The 17703-nt window shown below is 49.6% G+C and overlaps 1 long non-coding RNA gene across 1 annotated transcript in view; it reads right to left on the bottom strand.

The window, feature by feature from the left end:
- The window catches only part of LOC134957475 (uncharacterized), a 52314-nt gene that overhangs the window by 23041 nt on the left and 11570 nt on the right, over positions 1 to 17703 (bottom strand). The gene's annotated exons all lie outside the window — the stretch shown is intronic.

Raw genomic sequence — 17703 nt, 5'->3', positions numbered from 1 at the left:
TGACCTGGCGCAATATCTGTCCAGTTTCTTGTTGAGACGGGACGCCATCATGTCCACCTTTTGGTTTTTCCCAACGGTTTACAATCACTTGGAAGACTTCTGGATGAAGTCCCCACTCCCCCGGGTGGAGGTCGTGTCTGCTGAGGAAGTCTGCTTCCCAGTTGTCCACCCCCGGAATGAACACTGCTGACAGTGCTATCACATGATTTTCCGCCCAGCGGAGAATCCTTGCAGCTTCTGCCATTGCCCTCCTGCTTCTTGTGCCGCCCTGTCTGTTTACGTGGGCGACAGCCGTGATGTTGTCCGACTGGATCAATACCGGTTGACCCTGAAGCAGAGGCCTTGCTTGACTTAGGGCATTGTAAATGGCCCTTAGCTCTAGGATATTTATGTGAAGAGACGTTTCCATGCTTGACCACAAGCCCTGGAAATTTCTTCCCTGTGTGACTGCTCCCCAGCCTCTTAGGCTGGCATCCGTGGTTACCAGCATCCAATCCTGAATGCCGAATCTGCGGCCCTCGAGAAGATGAGCCTTCTGTAACCACCACAGGAGAGATACCCTTGTCCTTGGAGATAGGGTTATCCGCTGATGCATCTGAAGATGCGATCCGGACCATTTGTCCAGCAGATCCCACTGAAAAGTTCTTGCATGGAATCTTCCGAATGGAATCGCTTCGTAAGAAGCCACCATTTTTCCCAGGACTCTCGTGCACTGATGCACTGACACTTGTCCTGGTTTTAGGAGGTTCCTGACTAGCTCGGATAACTCCCTGGCCTTCTCCTCCGGGAGAAACACCTTTTTCTGGACTGTGTCCAGAATCATCCCTAGGAACAGTAGACGTGTTGTTGGAATCAGCTGTGATTTTGGGATATTTAGAATCCACCCGTGCTGACTACCTGAGATAGTGCTACTCCGACCTCTAACTGTTCCCTGGACCTTGCCCTTATCAGGAGATCGTCCAAGTAAGGGATAATTAATACGCCTTTTCTTCGAAGAAGAATCATCATTTCGGCCATTACCTTGGTAAAGACCCGTGGTGCCGTGGACAATCCAAACGGCAGCGTCTGAAACTGATAATGACAGTTTTGTATCACAAACCTGAGGTACCCTTGGTGAGAAGGGTAGATTGGGACATGGAGATAAGCATCCTTGATGTCTAGAGATACCATATAGTCCCCTTCTTCCAGGTTCGCTATCACTGCTCTGAGTGACTCCATCTTGAATTTGAACCTTTTTATGTAAGTGTTCAAAGATTTTAGATTTAAAATTGGTCTCACCGAGCCGTCCGGCTTCGGTACCACAAACAGCGTGGAATAATACCCCTTTCCCTGTTGTAGGAGGGGTACCTTGATTATCACCTGCTGGGAATACAGCTTGTGAATAGCTTCCAATACTGCCTCCCTGTCGGAGGGAGACGTTGGTAGAGCAGACTTCAGGAACCGGCGAGGGGGAGACGTCTCGAATTCCGATTTGTACCCCTGTGATACTACCTGCAGGATCCAGGGGTCCACTTGCGAGTGAGCCCACTGCGCGCTGAAATTCTTGAGACGGCCCCCCACCGTGCCCGAGTCTGCTTGCAGAGCCCCAGCGTCATGCTGAGGACTTGGCAGAAGCGGGGGAGGGCTTCTGCTCTTGGGAAGAGGCTGCATGGTGCAGTCTTTTTCCCCTTCCTCTGCCCCGTGGCAGGAATGAGCGGCCTTTTTCCCTCTTGCCCTTATAGGGACGAAAGGACTGGGTTTGAAAAGACGGTGTCTTTTTTTGCTGAGAGGTGACCTGGGGTAAAAAGGTGGATTTTCCAGCCGTTGCCGTGGCCACCAGGTCCGATAGACCGACCCCAAATAACTCCTCCCCTTTATACGGCAATACTTCCATATGTCGTTTGGAATCCGCATCACCTGACCACTGTCGCGTCCATAACGTTCTTCTGGCAGAAATGGACATCGCACTTACTCTAGATGCCAGGGTGCAAATATCCCTCTGTGCATCTCGCATATATAGTAATGCATCCTTTAAATGCTCTATAGTTAATAATATACTGTCCCTATCCAGGGTATCAATATTTTCAGTCAGGGAATCCGACCAAGCCACTCCAGCGCTGCACATCCAGGCTGAGGCGATCGCTGGTCGCAGTATAACACCGGTATGTGTGTATATACCTTTTAAGATATTTTCCAGCCTTCTATCAGCTGGTTCCTTGAGAGCGGCCGTATCAGGAGACGGTAACGCCACTTGTTTTGATAAGCGTGTGAGCGCCTTATCTACCCTAGGGGGTGTTTCCCAACGTGCCCTAACCTCTGGCGGGAAAGGGTATAGTGCCAATAATTTATTAGAAATCAGCAGTTTTTTATCGGGGGAAACCCACGCTTTATCACACACCTCATTTAATTCATCTGACTCAGGAAAAACCACTGGTAGTTTTTTCACACCCCACATAATACCCTTTTTTGTGGTACTTGTAGTGTCAGAAATGTGCAATGCCTCCTTCATTGCCGTGATCATGTAACGTGTGGCCCTACTGGACATTACGTTTGTCTCGTCACCGTCGACACTGGATTCAGTATCCGTGTCAGGGTCTGTGTCGACCATCTGAGGTAACGGGCGTTTTAGCGCCCCTGACGGTGTCTGAGACGCCTGAACAGGCACTAATTGATTTGTCGGCTGTCTCATGTCGTCAACAGTTTTTTGCAAAGTGCTGACATTGTCACGTAATTCTTTAATTACTACCATCCAGTCAGGTGTCGACTCCCTAGGGGGTGACATCACTAACACAGGCAATTGCTCTGCTTCCACATCATTTTCCTCCTCATACATGTCGACACAATCGTACCGACACCCAGCACACACACAGGGAATGCTCTGATAGAGGACAGGACCCCACTAGCCCTTTGGGGAGACAGAGGGAGAGTTTGCCAGCACACACCAGAGCGCTATATATATACAGGGATAACCTTATATAAGTGTTACTCCCTGTTATAGCTGCTGTATTTATATATTAGCTGCCAATAGTGCCCCCCTCTCTGTTTTACCCTGTTTCTGTAGTGCAGGACTGCAGGGGAAAGTCAGGGAGCCGTCCTTCCAGCGGAGCTGTGAAAGAAAATGGCGCTTGTGTGCTGAGGAGAAAGGCTCCGCCCCCTTCACGGCGGCCTTTTCTCCCGCTTTTTTCAGGAAACTGGCAGGGGATAAATGCATCCATATAGCCCAGGAGCTATATGTGATGCATTTTTTTTAGCCATATAAGGTTTTTATATCGTTTTTATTGCGTCTCAGGGCGCTCCCCCCCAGCGCCCTGCACCCTCAGTGACCGGAGTGTGAAGTGTGCTGAGAGCAATGGCGCACAGCTGCAGTGCTGTGCGCTACCTTATTTGAAGACAGGAACGTCTTCTGCCGCCGCTTTCTCCGGACCTCTTCGCTCTTCTGGCTCTGTAAGGGGGCCGGCGGCGCGGCTCCGGGACCCATCCAGGCTGAACCTGTGATCGTCCCTCTGGAGCTAATGTCCAGTAGCCAAGAAGCCCAATCCACTCTGCAGTCAGGTGAGTTCGCTTCTTCTCCCCTTAGTCCCACGATGCAGTGAGCCTGTTGCCAGCAGGACTCACTGAAAATAAAAAACCTATTTAAACTTTTACTTCTAAGCAGCTCAGGAGAGCCACCTAGCATGCACCCTTCTCGTTCGGGCACAAAAATCTAACTGAGGCTTGGAGGAGGGTCATAGGGGGAGGAGCCAGTGCACACCAGCTAGTCTAAAGCTTTTACTTTTTGTGCCCAGTCTCCTGCGGAGCCGCTATTCCCCATGGTCCTTACGGAGTTCCCAGCATCCACTAGGACGTCAGAGAAAAATAAAGTGCAGACAGAAGTGAATGAAGTGCAATTGCAATAGTGCCATACTAGTGCATGGTGTGGATGCTCACCAGTGCATTTTCAGGCATCACTGGCTCTGAAAAGCACCAGTGTTACACAGCACCTCAGGCTTCAGGCTACTCCCAACCTCCAGCCAACCAGCTTTTCTCCATTCTATGCCAGGATACAGGTCAAACCCCTGGCACGAGAGCAGATACTACAGCAGGCGGTTCTCCTTTCCACACCAGGGGCCTATTTTGCCCCCATAGAAGGACGACAGATACTATGCCTGGCAGTCCTCCACTCTCCACCAAGGGCTGGTCCAACATTAGCATGGTACTACACAAGGTGGTTCTCCATTCTCCACCAGGTGCCCTCTCACACCCGTCAGAAGAACAGACACTACACCAAGTGTTTCCCTAGAACAGATACTACCCCCACTCATGACCTTTTCATTTCCAACTCCTTGCATCTCCTAGCCATTACAGAAACCTGGATTACTCCCTATGACACTTCTGCTGCTTTCTCTGCTGGGGGCCTCACATTCTCACATACACCCCGACCCGGGTGACACCATGGTGGTGGTGACGGGGTCCTTTTACCCTCTAGCTATACATACCAACTTATACCTCCAGAACCATCCCTTACATTCTCTACATTTGAGGGCCATGCAATACGCCTCTACCAACCTACTAATCTTCGAGTTGCTGTCATCTACCGTCCACCTGGCGCTTCCTTCATTTCTCGCAGCAACTTTGCTTCCTGGCTACCTCACTTCCTCTCTTCTGACATTATCCTAGGTGATTTCAATATCCCTATCGATAACCCCACAAAATCACCTGCCTCTACACTCCTTAACCTCACCTCTTCACTTGGTCTCTCCCAGTGGACCACCTCACCCTCCCATGCTCACTGGATCTGGTTTTCACTCACCGCTGCAATATTTCTGATTTCTCCAATTCCCCTTTTCCTCTCTCTGACTACCACCTGCTCTCTTTCAACTTATCTATCTCGGCTTCCCCATCTCTCCCTCCTAAGGCTACCATCACTAAGCGTAACATTGAGACTATTGACACCTCATCCCTATCCTCCCTGTTCGACTCACTTGTCTCTCCTATTCTCTCTCTCTCATGCCCTGAACAAGCCACATCCCTATACAATGCATCTCTTACTTCTGCTCTTGACTCTGTTGCTCCACAAACCACTATTCACCCTCGCAGATCAACACCTCAACGCTGGCAAACCAAATGCACCAGATATCTTCAAAAATGCTCACGTACTGCTGAGCGACAGTGGAGGAAATCACACTCTAAGGCAGACTTCCTCCATTTTAAATTGATGCTCTCATCCTTTAGTGCTGCCCTTTCCCTCGCTAAACAATCATTCTTCAAAATTCTCATCTCTATCCAGTTTTCCAAACCCCGGCGGCTCTTTGCCACTGTGAACTCCCCCCTCTGCCCACTATCACCTCCTCTCCCATCCTTCTCTGCTCTTGACTTTGCCACTTATTTTACATCCAAGATTGACTCCAGGACATCACATCCCACCAGACCAGCAACCAGACACCACCCATCCCTTGCCACCCCTCCCCTTCCCTCTCACCAACTCTGATATCTTTCTCCCATGTATCTGGTGAAGAAGTCATGGCCCTCATCCGTTCTTCCCCCTCCCCACTTGACCCTATCCCTTCCCACCTCCTCCGCTACCTCTCTCTTTCTGCCTGTTCCCATCTTGCCCACCTTCTCAATCTCTTCCTCTCATCAGGCACTGTCCCCTTTGCCTTCTAGCATGCTCGTCTCCCATATTCTTAAAAAACCTACCCTTGATCCAAACACCCTCTCCAACTATCGACCCATCTCTCTCCTCCATTTTGCCTCCAAACTCTTTGAGCGTATTGTCTATAACCGCCTCACTGCCTTTCTTTCTTTCTTCCCACTCACTGCTTGACCCATTCCAGTCTGGTATCCGCTCTCTCCACTCCACTGAAACTGCCCTCACAAAAGTCTGCAATGATCTCCATGCAGCCAAATCTAAGGGCCACTACTCTCTGCTTATTCTTCTTGACCTCTCTGCTGCTTTTGACACTGTGGACCACCCTCTCCTTCTGCAAATCCTTCACTCTCTTGGTCTGCGCGATACTGCCCTCTCCTGGCTGTCCTCCTACCTCTCTGATCATTCCTTCTCTGTCTCCTCTCATGATGCTACCCCCCCCCCCACACACACACACTTTCTCTAACTGTTGGTGTCCCCCAAGGTTGTTCTTGGTCCTCTCCTTTTCTCTCTATATACGACCTCTTTAGGTGAACTCATTAGTTCTTTTAACTTCCAATATCACCTCTATGCTGGTGACACTCAAATCTACCTCTCCTCCCCTGATCTCTCCCCGGCTCTCCTCACTTGTACCTCGAACTGTCTCTCTGCTATCTCTTCCTGGCTGTCCCAGCGCTTTCTTAAACTTAAAATGTCCAAGACTGAGCTGATTATCTTCCCACCCTCCCCTCCCACAATCTCATTATCCATTGATGGCACGACTATCTCCTCTAGACCCCAAGTATGCGGTCTTGGCGTAATCCTTGAGTCCGCCCTCTCCTTCAAACTACACATTCAGCACCTCTCACAAACTTGTCATTTTCATCTCAAAAACATTTCCAGGATCAGACCCTTTCTCACCGGGTATGGATCTTTGGGTCGACACAACTTAGGCCGACAGTCATTAGGTCGACCACTATAGGTCGATATGCATTAGGTCGACATGTACTATGTCGACATGAGTTTTTTCACTTTTCTCTGACGTCCTAGTGGATGCTGGGACTCCGTAAGGACCATGGGGAATAGCGGCTCCGCAGGAGACAGGGCACAAGAATAAAAGCTTTAGGATCAGGTGGTGTGCACTGGCTCCTCCCCCTATGACCCTCCTCCAAGCCTCAGTTAGATTTTTGTGCCCGAACGAGAAGGGTGCAGGCTAGGTGGCTCTCCTGAGCTGCTTAGAATAAAAGTTTATTTTAGGTTTTTTTATTTTCAGTGAGTCCTGCTGGCAACAGGCTCACTGCATCGTGGGACTAAGGGGAGAAGAAACGGACTCACCTGCGTGCAGAGTGGATCGGGTTTCTTAGGCTACTGGACATTAGCTCCAGAGGGACGATCACAGGTTCAGCCTGGATGGGTCCCGGAGCCGCGCCGCCGGCCCCCTTACAGAGCCAGAAGAGCGAAGAGGTCCGGTGAAATCGGCGGCAGAAGATGATCCTGTCTTCAGACTAAGGTAGCGCACAGCACCGCAGCTGTGCGCCATTGCTCTCAGCACACTTCACACTCCGGTCACTGAGGGTGCAGGGCGCTGGGGGGGAGCGCCCTGAGACGCAATATAACAGATGATACCTTAGGTTGGCAAAAGAATACATCACATATAGCTCTTGGGCTATATGGATGTATTTTAACCCCTGCCATTATTACAGAAAAGAGCGGGAGATAAGGACGTCGTGAAGGGGCGGAGCCTATCTCCTCAGCACACAAGCGCCATTTTCCCTCACAGCTCCGCTGGAAGGACGGCTCCCTGACTCTCCCCTGCAGACTACAGAATCAGGGTAAAAAAGAGAAGGGGGGGCACTATTGGCAGCTAAAAATTATATAAACAGCAGCTATAAGGGAATAACACTTATATAAGGTTATCCCTGTATATATATATATAGCGCTTGGTGTGTGCTGGCAGACTCTCCCTCTGTCTCTCCAAAGGGCTTGTAGGGTCCTGTCCTCTATCAGAGCATTCCCGGTGTGTGTGCTGTGTGACGGTACGTGTGTGTCGACATGTATGAGGAGGAAAATTATGTGGAGGCGGAGCAATTGCCTGGGTTAGTGATGTCACCCCCTAGGGTGTCGACACCTGACTGGATGATCGTATTTAAAGAATAAAGTGATAATGTCAGCACTTTGCAAAAATCGGTTGATGACATGAGACAGCCGGCAAATCAATTAGTGCCTGTCCAGGCGTCTCAGACACCGTCAGGGGCCCTAATACGCTCGTTACCTCAGTGGGTCGACACAGACCCAGACACAGATACTGAGTCTAGTGTCGACGGTGAGGAGACAAACGTAATGTCCAGTAGGGCCACACGTTACATGATCACGGCAATGAAGGAGGCATTGAACATTTCTGACACTACAAGTATCACAAAGAAGGGTATTATGTGGGGTGTGAAAAAACTACCAATAGTTTTCCCTGAGTCAGATGAGTTAAATGAGGTGTGTGATAAAGCGTGGGTTTCCCCCGGCAAAAAACTGCTAATTTCTAAAAAATTATTGGCACTATATCCTTTCCCGTCAGAGGTTAGGACGCGTTGGGAAACACCCCCTAGAGTAGATAAGGCGCTCACACGTTTATCTAAACAAGTAGCGTTACTGTCTCCTGATACGGCCACCCTCAAGGAACCAGCAGATAGAAGGCTGGAAAATATTCTTAAAAGTATATACACACATACTGGTGTTATACTGCGACCAGCAATCGCTTCAGCCTGGATGTGCAGTGCTGGAGTCGCGTGGTCGGATTCCCTGACTGAAAATATTGATACCCTGGATAGGGACAATATACTGCTAACTATAGAGCATTTGAAGGATGCATTACTATATATGCGTGATGCACAGAGGGATATCTGCACCCTGGCATCAAGAGTAAGTGCTATGTCCATTTCTGCCAGAAGAGCGTTATGGACGCGACAGTGGTCAGGCGATGCTGATTCAAAACGACATATGGAAGTATTGCCGTATAAAGGGGAGGAGTTATTTGGGGCTGGTCTATCGGACCTGGTGGCCACGGCAACGGCTGGAAAATCCACCTTTTTACCCCAGGTCACTTCACATCAGCAGAAAAAGACACCGTCTTTTCAAACTCAGTCCTTTCGTTCCCATAAGTACAAGCGAGCTAAAGGCCATTCCTTCCTGCCCCGGGGCAGAGGAAGGGGAAAAAGACTGCACCATGCAGCCGCTTCCCAGGAGCAGAAGCCCTCCCCTGCTTCTGCCAAGTCTTCAGCATGACGCTGGGGCTTTACAAGCAGACTCAGACATGGTGGGGGCCCGTCTCAAGAATTTCAACGCGCAGTGGGCTCACTCGCAAGTGGACCCCTGGATTCTACAGGTAGTATCGCAGGGGTACAAACTGGAATTCGAGGCGTTTCCCCCTCGCCGGTTCCTGAAGTCTGCTCTACCAAAGTCTCCCTCCGACAGGGAGGCAGTTTTGGAAGCCATTCACAAGCTGTATTCCCAGCAGGTGATAATCAAGGTACCCCTCCTACAACAGGGAAAGGGGTATTATTCCACGATGTTTGTGGTACCGAAGCCGGACGGCTCGGTGAGACCAATTTTAAATCTGAAATCCTTGAACACTTACATAAAGAGGTTCAAATTCAAGATGGAATCACTCAGAGCGGTGATAGCAAACCTGGAAGAAGGGGACTATATGGTGTCTCTGGACATCAAGGATGCTTATCTCCACGTCCCAATCTACCCGTCTCACCAAGGGTACCTCAGGTTTGTAGTACAAAACTGTCATTATCAGTTTCAGACGCTGCCGTTTGGGTTGTCCACGGCACCTCGGGTCTTTACCAAGGTAATGGCCGAAATGATGATTCTTCTTCGAAGAAAAGGCATCTTAATTATCCCTTACTTGGACGATCTCCTGATAAGGGCAAGGTCCAGGGAACAGTTAGAAGTCGGAGTAGCACTATCTCAGGTAGTGTTACGTCAGCACGGGTGGATCCTAAATATTCCAAAATCGCAGCTGATTCCTACGACACGTCTACTGTTCCTAGGAATGATTCTGGACACAGTCCAGAAAAAGGTGTTTCTCCCGGAGGAGAAGGCCAGGGAGTTATCCGAGCTAGTCAGGAACCTCCTAAAACCAGGCCAGGTGTCAGTGCATCAGTGCACGAGGGTCCTGGGAAAAATGGTGGCTTCTTACGAAGCGATTCCATTCGGAAGATTCCATGCAAGAACTTTTCAGTGGGATCTGCTGGACAAATGGTCCGGATCGCATCTTCAGATGCATCAGCGGATAACCCTGTCGCCAAGGACAAGGGTGTCTCTTCTGTGGTGGCTGCAGAGTGCTCATCTACTAGAGGGCCGCAGATTTGGCATTCAGGATTGGATCCTGGTGACCACGGATGCAAGCCTGAGAGGCTGGGGAGCAGTCACACAGGGAAGAAATTTCCAGGGCTTGTGGTCAAGCATGGAAGCATCTCTTCATATAAACATTCTGGAACTAAGGGCCATTTACAATGCCCTAAGTCAAGCGAAACCCCTGCTTCAGGGTCAGGCGGTATTGATCCAATCGGACAACATCACGTCAGTCGCCCACGTAAACAGACAGGGCGGCACGAGAAGCAGGAGGGCAATGGCAGAAGCTGCAAGGATTCTTCGCTGGGCGGAAAATCATGTGATAGCACTGTCAGCAGTGTTCATTCCGGGAGTGGACAACTGGGAAGCAGACTTCCTCAGCAGACACGACCTCCACCCGGGAGAGTGGGGACTTCACCCAGAAGTCTTCCACCTGATAGTAAACCGTTGGGAAGAACCAAAGGTGGACATGATGGCGTCCCGTCTAAACAAAAAACTAGACAGATATTGCGCCAGGTCAAGGGACCCTCAGGCAATAGCGGTGGACGCCCTGGTAACGCCGTGGGTGTACCAGTCAGTGTATGTGTTCCCTCCTCTGCCTCTCATACCGAAGGTACTGAGAATCATAAGAAGGAGAGGAGTAAGAACTATACTCGTGGCTCCGGATTGGCCAAGAAGGACTTGGTACCCGGAACTTCAAGAGATGCTCACGGAAGAACCGTGGCCTCTACCCCTGAGAAAGGACCTGCTCCAGCAGGGGCCTTGTCTGTTCCAAGACTTACCGCGGCTGCGTTTGACGGCATGGCGGTTGAACGCCGGATCCTGAGGGAAAAAGGCATTCCAGATGAAGTCATCCCTACCCTGGTCAAGGCCAGGAAGGACGTAACCGCAAAACATTATCACCGCATTTGGCGAAAATATGTTGCGTGGTGTGAGGCCAAGAAGGCCCCTACAGAGGAATTTCAACTGGGTCGTTTCCTCCATTTCCTGCAAACAGGACTATCTATGGGCCTAAAATTAGGGTCCATTAAGGTTCAAATTTCGGCCCTGTCGATTTTCTTCCAGAAAGAACTGGCTTCAATGCCTGAAGTTCAGACATTTGTAAAAGGGGTACTGCATATACAGCCTCCTTTTGTGCCTCCAGTGGCACCTTGGGATCTCAATGTTGTGTTGAGTTTTCTAAAGTCACATTGGTTTGAACCACTCACCACTGTGGACTTCAAATATCTCACATGGAAGGTGACGATGCTGTTAGCCCTGGCTTCAGCCAGGCGTGTGTCAGAATTGGCGGCTTTATCATATAAAAGTCCTTACTTAATTTTTCATTCTGACAGGGCAGAATTGAGGACTCGTCCTCAATTTCTACCTAAGGGGGTTTCTGCATTTCACATGAACCAACCTATTGTGGTACCTGCGGCTACTAGGGACTTGGAGGACTCCAAGTTGCTTGACGTTGTCAGGGCCCTGAAAATATATGTTTCCAGGACGGCTGGAGTCAGAAAATCTGACTCGCTGTTTATCCTGTATGCACCCAACAAGCTGGGTGCTCCTGCTTCTAAGCAGACGATTGCTCGTTGGATTTGTAGTACAATTCAGCTTGCACATTCTGTGGCGGGCCTGCCACAGCCAAAATCGGTAAAAGCCCATTCCACAAGGAAAGTGGGCTCATCTTGGGCGGCTGCCCGAGGGGTCTCGGCTTTACAACTTTGCCGAGCAGCTACTTGGTCAGGGGCAAACACGTTTGCAAAATTCTACAAATTTGATATCCTGGCTGAGGAGGACCTGAAGTTCTCTCATTCGGTGCTGCAGAGTCATCCGCACTCTCCCGCCCGTTTGGGAGCTTTGGTATAATCCCCATGGTCCTTACGGAGTCCCAGCATCCACTAGGACGTCAGAGAAAATAAGATTTTACTAACCGATAAATCTATTTCTCGTAGTCCGTAGTGGATGCTGGGCGCCCATCCCAAGTGCGGATTGTCTGCAATACTTGTATATAGTTATTGTTACAAAAATTCGGGTTATTATTGTTGTGAGCCATCTTTTCAGAGGCTCCTTTTCGTTTTATCATACTGTTAACTGGGTTCAGATCACAAGTTGTACGGTGTGATTGGTGTGGCTGGTATGAGTCTTACCCGGGATTCAATATCCTTCCTTATTATGTACGCTCGTCCGGGCACAGTATCCTAACTGAGGCTTGGAGGAGGGTCATAGGGGGAGGAGCCAGTGCACACCACCTGATCCTAAAGCTTTTATTCTTGTGCCCTGTCTCCTGCGGAGCCGCTATTCCCCATGGTCCTTACGGAGTCCCAGCATCCACTACGGACTACGAGAAATAGATTTATCGGTAAGTAAAATCTTATTTTTTTGTTGTCGTTTTCTTCGTAGAGTGACCGGGAACCCTAATTAGTGCACCGTGTCCCCTTGCATGGCTCGCCAAGGTTACTATTCCTAATTGTAGTCCACGTGGATCGTAATGTATGAAAAAGTCCCAAAATTTTTTACAAATGTGAAAAACTCATGTCAACCTTTTGAACTGTCGAACTAGTACATGTCGACCTAATGACCGTATCCCTTCTCACCCAGGATGCCACCAAGGCCATTATCCACTCACTGATTATTTCCAGACTGGACTACTGTAATCTCCTAACTGGCCTCCCTGACAATTACCTCTCTCCACTCCAATCCATCCTCAATGCTGCAGCCCGGCTCATCTTCCTCACCAAACGTACTACATCCACCTCCCCTCTCCTACAAGCCCTTCACTGGCTTCCCTTCCGTTTCAGAATCCAATTCAAACTTCTCGCACTCACTTACAAAGCACTCACCCACCAACATCTCTGACCTTATCTCCCTTTACTCTCCAACCAGTCCTCTTCGCTCTAATGCGCGCCGCCTCTCCTGTCTTCTGATTACTTCCTCTCACTATCTCCAAGATTTTTCAGGTGCTGCTCCCTTTCTCTGGAATTCTTTACCTCTCCCCCACTCTACAGAACTTCAATCGGGCTCTTAAAACCCACTTCTTCACCAAACCCAGCCAAATCTCATCCTAACCCTCTGTCCCACGCTCGGTCTACCCCCATCTGTGTCTGCCCCTCCCCTTTAGAATGTAAGCTCTCACGAGTAGGGCCCTCTTATCTCATGTGCTTATCCTTTTCTTACGTTAATAATCCTCAGATGCCCAAATCCTGCAGTTTTTTGGCCACCTTGGAACTTATCTCTATGTCGTTTACTGGTGTAGTTATGCTTAGTTACCCTGTACTTGTCCTATATTGTCTTCACCTGTAAGTCACTGTTTTCCTGTTCTGATTATGTTCATATGTACACTGTAACTGGGCGCTGCGGAACCCTTCTGGCGCCATATAAATAAAGAATACTAATAATAAAATACTACACTTGATCTTAGCCATAAGGCTGGTGTTTTGGGTGTGCCCACTGGCATTGCAATGGCAGGAGGATGTCTATGGGTATTACGTTGCCTGCCTGATAAATGCCAGGGGCTGTCCAGAGTGAGGAAAGCATCACAGATATAGCGATCCTGCAGCCCTGGGGGACTATTTATCAGGGTGAAGATGTCTGCTAAACATGCGGACACAGCTAGCACGGGGACAGAACTTAATTAACCAAGCTCCAAAACCGGATGGCTTTCAGAGTCTGACAGCAGGGGCTAACCCCATTCAGATCCCCCTGACTCCTCTGGGCCTCGCACATGCTCAGTAACACTTCCAGAATTTCCCAGGTAGATTTGGCGCTGCCGCTGTCAGGATTTTTCATGTCTTTGCTGATTGGTAGCAGACATACAGTATGTGATAAATGAACTGATCCCCCAGTAATCGGCGCACTGGACCGATAATTGCATAATGTATGCCCGGCTGTAAATTGCCCTCCCAACGCTAGAGAAAACCTTGTCCTTCTATTAGCTTGTCATATATTGGTAACATTAATCACCATTGAGGTGTCTTAGGTTCTCTTATCTTGTGCATGCAGAAATCCCCATCAGGACTCCTGGAGATATAATTGCTGTAAGGAATTTGTGTCTGGCTTTGACTGTGTGTGGCCATGGTGCGCTCTACACAGAAGGCTCATGCAGCAGACGGCTTGTGGAGAGACAGGCTTGCAGGTGTATGGAGACTGCTGACAGCACACAGTGAGTAACAGACTCTGCGTCATCTGCCCGGCACCACGAGACATCAGGATACCTGCAGGGTGCGACTTCCTTCTGATCTCTATTACCCAAGTGTCTCCGACTCCTTCACCCCAGAGATATTAATGGAAGTAGAACAATTTACATGATTACAAGCCCAAACTCAGGGCTATGATATGAAAGATATGAAATCCGTTTTATTCGTCAACTACTGCATCAGGGGTAGGCAACGTGTGGTACTGCAGTGGAACTATACATCCCAGCATGCTTGGCCACCATTTTGCTGGTAGATCCTGATAAAACTGTAGCAAAGCATGCCGGACAGGGTCGCCGAGAGGAGGGGAGAGTGCCGGTACTAATTACCGGGCAAGGGCCTCATGGAAGGGCATAGAGGGGGCCGGGGCCAGCTGCTAAGCTTGTCCCCCTTTACACCGTGCTGCTTCCATTTTTGTCTTTCTGGAGGGGGTATGACCATGCCTCAGATTTATCATCGCCCCCTGTAGTACGTGGGCCCCGCTGCTGCCTCAACGGCGCTGATGCTGGGATATCTAGTTCCACAGCAACTGGAGCTCCATAGGTTCCCTACTCTTGTTCTGGATCATGAACTCTTGGCCTTAGTAGATTAATAAGATGCTGAAAATAATAAGAATTTACTTACCGATAATTCTATTTCTCGTAGTCCGTAGTGGATGCTGGGGACTCCGTCAGGACCATGGGGAATAGCGGCTCCGCAGGAGACAGGGCACAAAAGTAAAAGCTTTAGGATCAGGTGGTGTGCACTGGCTCCTCCCCCTATGACCCTCCTCCAAGCCTCAGTTAGGATACTGTGCCCGGACGAGCGTACACAATAAGGAAGGATTTTAATACCCGGGTAAGACTCATACCAGCCACACCAATCACACTGTACAACCTGTGATCTGAACCCAGTTAACAGCATGATAACAGCGGAGCCTCTGAAAAGATGGCTCACAACAATAATAACCCGATTTTTGTAACAATAACTATGTACAAGTATTGCAGACAATCCGCACTTGGGATGGGCGCCCAGCATCCACTACGGACTACGAGAAATAGAATTATCGGTAAGTAAATTCTTATTTTCTCTAACGTCCTAAGTGGATGCTGGGGACTCCGTCAGGACCATGGGGATTATACCAAAGCTCCCAAACGGGCGGGAGAGTGCGGATGACTCTGCAGCACCGAGTGAGAGAACTCCAGGTCCTCCTCAGCCAGGGTGTGCCCCTGACCAAGTAGCAGCTCGGCAAAGTTGTAAAGCCGAGACCCCTCGGGCAGCCGCCCAAGATGAGCCCACCTTCCTTGTGGAATGGGCATTTACATATTTTGGCTGTGGCAGGCCTGCCACAGAATGTGCAAGCTGAATTGTACTACACATCCAACTAGCAATCGTCTGCTTAGAAGCAAGAGCACCCAGTTTGTTGGGTGCATACAGGATAACAGCAAGTCAGTTTTCCTGACTCCAGCCGTCCTGGAAACCTATATTTTTAGGGCCCTGACAACATCTAGCAACTTGGAGTCCTCCAAGTCCCTAGTAGCCGCAGGTACCACAATAAGCTGGTTCAGGTGAAACGCTGACACCACCTTATGGAGAAACTGGGGACGAGTCCGCAGCTCTGCCCTGTCCGAATGGACAATCAGATATGGGCTTTTGTGAGACAAAGCCGCCAATTCTGACACTCGCCTGGCCGAGGCCAGGGCCAACATCATGGTCACTTTCCATGTGAAATATTTCAAATCCACAGATTTGAGCGGTTTAAACCAATGTGATTTGAGGAATCCCAGAACTACGTTGAGATCCCACAGTGCCACTGGAGGCACAAAAGGGGGTTGTATATGCAGTACTCCCTTGACAAACTTCTGGACTTCAGGAACTGAAGCCAATTCTTTCTGGAAGAAAATCGACAGGGCCGAAATTTGAACCTTAATGGACCCCAATTTGAGGCCCATAGACACTCCTGTTTGCAGGAAATGCAGGAATCGACCGAGTTGAAATTTCTTCGTGGGGCCTTCCTGGCCTCACACCACGCAACATATTTTTGCCACATGTGGTGATAATGTTGTGCGGTCACCTCCTTCCTGGCTTTGACCAGGGTAGGAATGACCTCTTCCGGAATGCCTTTTTCCCTTAGGATCCGGCGTTCAACCGCCATGCCGTCAAACGCAGCCGCGGTAAGTCTTGGAACAGACATGGTACTTGCTGAAGCAAGTCCCTTCTTAGCGGCAGAGGCCATGAGTCCTCTGTGAGCATCTCTTGAAGTTCCGGGTACCAAGTCCTTCTTGGCCAATCCGGAGCCACGAGTATAGTTCTTACTCCTCTACGTCTTATAATTCTCAGTACCTTAGGTATGAGAAGCAGAGGAGGGAACACATACACCGACTGGTACACCCACGGTGTTACCAGAACGTCCACAGCTATTGCCTGAGGGTCTCTTGACCTGGCGCAATACCTGTCCAGTTTTTTGTTCAGGCGGGACGCCATCATGTCCACCTTTGGTCTTTCCCAACGGTTCACAATCATGTGGAAGACTTCCCGATGAAGTCCCCACTCTCCCGGGTGGAGGTCGTGCTGAGGAAGTCTGCTTCCCAGTTGTCCACTCCCGGAATGAACACTGCTGACAGTGCTAACACATGATTTTCCGCCCAGCGAAGAATCCTTGCAGTTTCTGCCATTGCCCTCCTGCTTCTTGTGCCGCCTAGTCTGTTTACGTGGGCGACTGCCGTGATGTTGTCCCACTGGATCAATACCGGCTGACCTTGAAGCAGAGGTCTTGCTAAGCTTAGAGCATTGTAAATTGCTCTTAGCTCCAGTATATTTATGTGGAGAGAAGTCTCCAGACTTGATCACACTCCCTGGAAATGTTTTCCTTGTGTGGCTGCTCCCCAGCCGTTCAGGCTGGCATCCGTGGTCACCAGGACCCAGTCCTGAATGCCGAATCTGTGGCCCTTTAGTAGATGAGCACTCTGCAGCCACCACAGAAGAGACACCCTTGTCCTTGGAGGAGACAGGGTTATCCGCTGATGCATCTGAAGATGCGATCCGGACCATTTTTCCAGCAGATCCCACTGAAAAGTTCTTGCGTGAAATCTGCCGAATGGAATCGCTTCGTAAGAAGCCACCATTTTTCCCAGGACCCTTGTGCAATGATGCACTGACACTTTTCCTGGTTTTAGGAGGTTCCTGACTAGCTCGGATAACTCCCTGGCTTTCTCCTCCGGGAGAAACACCTTTTTCTGGACTGTGTCCAGAATCATCCCTAGGAACAGCAGACGTGTCGTCGGAGACAGCTGCGATTTTGGAATATTTAGAATCCACCCGTGCTGTCGTAGAACTACTTGAGATAGTGCTACTCCGACCTCCAACTGTTCTCTGGACCTTGCCCTTATCAGGAGATCGTCCAAGTAAGGGATAATTAAGACGCCTTTTCTTTGAAGAAGAATCATCATTTCGGCCATTACCTTGGTAAAGACCCGGGGTGCCGTGGACAATCCAAACGGCAGCGTCTGAAACTGATAGTGACAGTTTTGTACCACGAACCTGAGGTACCCTTGGTGAGAAGGGCAAATTGGGACATGGAGGTAAGCATCCTTGATGTCCAGGGACACCATA

The sequence above is a fragment of the Pseudophryne corroboree genome, chromosome 9 (genome assembly GCF_028390025.1).
Source record: "Pseudophryne corroboree isolate aPseCor3 chromosome 9, aPseCor3.hap2, whole genome shotgun sequence".
Lineage (NCBI taxonomy): Eukaryota > Metazoa > Chordata > Amphibia > Anura > Myobatrachidae > Pseudophryne > Pseudophryne corroboree.
The sequence above is the reverse complement of the archived record's forward strand: the minus strand, read 5'-3'. Positions and strand labels throughout refer to the sequence as shown.